Source organism: Lathyrus oleraceus, chromosome 7 (assembly GCF_024323335.1).
Source record: "Lathyrus oleraceus cultivar Zhongwan6 chromosome 7, CAAS_Psat_ZW6_1.0, whole genome shotgun sequence".
Classification (NCBI taxonomy): Eukaryota; Viridiplantae; Streptophyta; class Magnoliopsida; order Fabales; family Fabaceae; genus Lathyrus; species Lathyrus oleraceus.
The window spans coordinates 175,368,359-175,373,332 of NC_066585.1; positions in this window are offsets into that span (position 1 = coordinate 175,368,359).

Genomic DNA, 4,974 nt, shown 5'->3' on the forward strand with positions numbered 1-4,974 from the left:
TCTTATATGTGAATCATGCACTTAATCATAGTAAACATCCTAGGTTCATAAGAGATCGACTTAAATTGGTCATAATATGTTGCAAAACTCATTTTTGGAAATTTAACCTATGTGAGTCGACTCATGACTCGGAGCAAAACCTTCGGGTCCGAACAGGTTGACTCATTCCTGGAAAACCTGAATGAGTCGACTCATGCACTCTATATATCGACTAATTTCCCAATCATATTGCGATGGTTCCGAACAGGTCGACTCATAGGTCGACTCAACCATGTAATAAACTCTGTTTGAGTCGACTCGTCACAGGTTTCACTTAATTTTCTGTTGTGTAACTTTGTGAAAATTTTCTGTTATGTTAGTTATTTGTCCATACATCATATAAATATTCAAATGTCTCTTCTTCAACATTCGAACAAGAAAAGTGAAAGATATACACCAAAGTGCTCATTATCTTCATTCTTCGTTGCATTTCTCAATAATCACACATAATAATCTTTGTTGAGCATTGTGCATTGCAGCTGTGATAACGTCCATATAAGATTGGATTATCTTATTTTTGGTTGAGACTTTGTGTGGGTTTTTCTTAAATAAAACCCTTGAGGTTTTGTCCGTCAAGACTTGGGGGTTTTTGCACTAACCTTTGCTTCACAGATTCAGCCGAGTGAAAAGTTTGAAGAACGGAAGGTTCGATCAAACCAGTAGCGGTAAACGGAGGATTATGAAGAAATCTTAGGGTTCAAGCAACTTGCGTTCGAAATCAGCCGAGCTGAAGTTTTGGAGAACGAGGTGTTCTTCCAATAAGGTAGCGGTAAACAGAGGTTTATTCGAAGTGCTTGAAGAACTTGGTTCAACTCGAATCAAGGGGAGAGAATACAATAGGATCTGCAACAACTCTAGGGGTTGATAGCCAGTGATCATTTGTTCTCGTGTATTAACTTTGCAACGTGTTAATAAAAATATCTCAATTCTAGATTTAGAATTGAGGGCAGACGTACCCTAAGCGAGGACGATAGGGGAACAACCTCAACAAATCCGGTCTTGTTCTCTCTATCCCTTAACTCTTTAAATTCTATATTAATTACTTTGTGTGTGAAATTAATCATAAAATCAATATCGCTTCATTGATGTGCATATCAATTGTTCGATAAATTGTTTGAGTAAAATTCTGCACATTCAACTTGAGTGAAATTGATACTTTGTGTGAAGTGCACACCAAGTGTTTGACAAAATTAATTTCGCACAAACTTAGTAATATTTTCCTTGATCTCTTATTGTGTTGAGCATTATTAGAGGTAACGATATCAAGGATCATAGTAGTTAATTGATTGATTTAGATAGGGGTTGATTTTCTCTATCTTAAGTAATTCCATTCGGTTCACGTATATCCGATCTTTCCATTAAAAGGATCGTTTAGACGATTTAAATCTAGGGTGCTTCCGCAACCGTTTGAAAATATTTTTTAAAAAGCGCTTGATTTCAAAATTGATCTATTCAACCCCCCTTCTAGATCGGTACTATCGTCTAATAGCTTTGAACAATGAAGTTTCAGACAAATTTTGGTTTGGAAAGAATGTCAAGTATGATTGTATGAGAGTCTGGGGTTGTAAGGCTTTTGTGCATATTCCAAAGGATGAAAGATCCAAATTAGATGCAAAGTAAAGATAATGTATCTTCATAGGCTATGGACAAGATGAGTTTGGTTACAAGTTGTATGATCCTATAAGGAAGAAGCTTATTCGAAGTCGCGATATGGTGAAGGGGAGAGCGATATATCACTAGATGAGAATCTTGGTGAAGCTCTAGAAGGATCTCAAGTTCAACTTAGGCAATCTAAAGACATAGACAACCTTCTACAAGGTATAATTCTAATGAGTATGTGACCTTGACTGATGAGGGTGAACCCCAGTGTTTTCAAGAGGCCATGGAAAGTGATGAAAATCAAAAATGGATGGATGCAATGCATGATGAGATGAAAACATTGCATGATAATCATATTTATGGTTTAGTGAAGTTGCCTAAAGGAAAAAAGAGCTTTGGAAAACAGATGGATTTATAGAGTTAAACATGAGAGCAACTTTAAGTCTCCAAGATATAAAGCCATATTAGTGGTGAAAGGGTTCCATCAAAGAAAGGGTGTTGATTTTAATGATATTTTCTCACCTTTTGTAAAGATGTCATCAATTAGAACCGTGTTGAGTTTGACTGCTACTCTTGATTTAGAGGCTGAGCAAATGGATGTGAAAACAACATTCCTTCATGGTGATTTGAAGGAAGAGATCTACATGAAACAACCCGATGGCTTTCAAGTTAAAGGTAAAGAATATAATGTGTGTAGATTGAGAAAGGGTTTATATGGGTTGAAGAAAGCTCCAAGGTAGTTTGAGTCTGTTATGTGTGATCAAGGATACCAGAAGACAACTTCATATCATTGCGTCTTTGTTATAAAATTTTCTAACAATGACTTCATTATCCTATTGTTATATGTTGATGATATGCTTATTTTAGGGAAAAATATTTCTAATATTAACAAGTTAAATAAGCAATTGGGGGAGTTATTTTCCATGAAAGACATGTGAGCAGCTAAATAGATTATTGACATTAGAATCATGTGTGACAGAAAAAAAGAGAAGAAACTTTGGATGTCACAAGAACATTATATCGAAAGAGTGTTACAAAGATTCAAAATGAAAAATTCTAAGGCAATAAGCACTCCTCTCGCTACTCATTTTAAGTTGAGTTCTAATCAAAGTCATTCAAGTGAAGATGAAGCGTTTGATATGAAACGTGTTCCTTATGTGTCTGTTGTGTGTAGTTTGATCTATGCAATGGTGTGTACAAGGCCAGATATAGCACACGTTGTTGGTACAGTCAGTAAATTTTTGTCAAATCCAGGTAGAGAGCATTGAAATGTTGTAAAATGGATTTTAAGGTATCTTCGCGGTACTACTTCTGCAAGGCTTTGTTTTGGGGGAGATAAGCCTACTCTAGTGGGGATACTCTGACTCTGATATGGCTGGAGACATTGATTCCAAAAAGTCCACTTCGAACTGCATTATAAAATTTGCAGGGGAAAATGTGGCTTAGTAGTCCAGATTGTAAAAGTGTGTAGCATTGTCTACTACAGAGGTTGAGTTCATTGCAATTACCGAAGCATGCAAAGAGTTACTATGGTTGAAGAAAGTTTTGCAGGAGTTTGATTTTGTTCAAGATAAAAATGTGTTACTTGTTGATAGTCAAAGCGCTATTCATCTTGGTAAGAATCTGACTTTTCATAATATGTTCAAACACATTGATGTGAGATATCATTAAATACGTGATGTTTTGGATGCTAAGTTGTTGGAGTTAGCTAAATCTCATATAGATAATAATGATTCTGATATGATGACTAAACCATTATCAAGAAAAAATTTGAAGTTTGTTGTAATATCATCGGTTTAGCAATTTCCTCGGAATAATTGAGAAAAAGAGATTTGTTGAATTTAACGATTTCTCTTCATTTCTTTTGATAAATGGAGAGCTCTATAGCAAATATTGTTGGTATATAATGCATGTAGTTTTGAAATATATGACATATTTTGAATAATTTGATATTTATACACTAAAATCTGCTCTTCTTTTCTTTTGAGAAATCCTACCTGTTTGCAAGAAAGATGATTTAATAATTGAGATTAAATTTCTTTCCATTTTTTGCCCGTTCATAAAAATACCATCGATGGATGACAAATAATTACGTTATTATGTTTAAATTAAAAAATTTCTTTAATATATTTATAGTAACGATTTAATATATTTATCATAACGTAACATATAACAAAATGATATGGGACTATTAACACTTATTAAGAGACTTGGTTTAGCATATCATTTTAGCATAAAAAGACCATAATTTTTATAAAATAATTTTAAAATTCTATAAAAAAATCATATTTTAAATTAAAATATCAATTTTATAGTATTAAAGATTAAAATATAGTGAAAATTACAAACTATTTTAAAAAAATATATTTTAAAAATAGCTTTTATAAAAAATTATTCTTAATAAATTAAAATTTAAATGATTTTTAAAAATTTTTAAAATTTTAAAAGCAAAAGAATAAATACTTAGAGTAATATTTTAAGAAAAATATTTAATCTAATTTATTATTTAAAACTTTTTTTAAACAAAAAAAATGTAACACTGTAAAAATTATTTTACAAAAACTGAAATAAATAGCCCTAAATTTCAAACAAGTCTTTAAAGAAATAATTTTCAACTTTGGAAATTATTCATTTTAATAATTTAGATGACAAATGAAAATAATCTATTTGAATGATTATGCATCATGAGGTCTTATGTTACATTATTAAAACATATATCGTCACTCTTTTTTAAATTAAATAAAAACATACCGAAAGAGATCACAACTAAAGAATTTTAAAATGGAGGCCAATTCTGTGAGCTGCTAAAAATAAGATTAGAATTGAGACTATCTCTGCTTACAAACTGATACATTATCTACCATTATTTGCACAATATTTACAGGTCCAACCTCCGTAATACTAATATCCATGGCAATGAATTATTTCACCTTTATCTCATTTTTAACTTAGAGTTAAAATAATTGTCAGAACCGATAATATATCCATTGATAGTTTTTATATTTTTATAAAATAATCAATTTGATTTGGTTGATCAATTTTTTAGAATATTTTTTTAAATATTATATTTATATGTGTATTTTCTATCATTATATTTTTGGTGTATTTTATATTATTATTATTTTTTTAAATAAGATATTTTATATAATATATAATCCATACGAAATATGGTTGTATCATGAAATAAATTCACAATTGAATATAAAAGTTGACATTTAATACGATTAATATGAGAATTTGGGAAGAGATTTGAAAATTTAACAAATATACGTAACAATAATAATCAAAGGTTTAACTTAAATTAACATGTTTCACATTTTAAAAAACACGATAAAA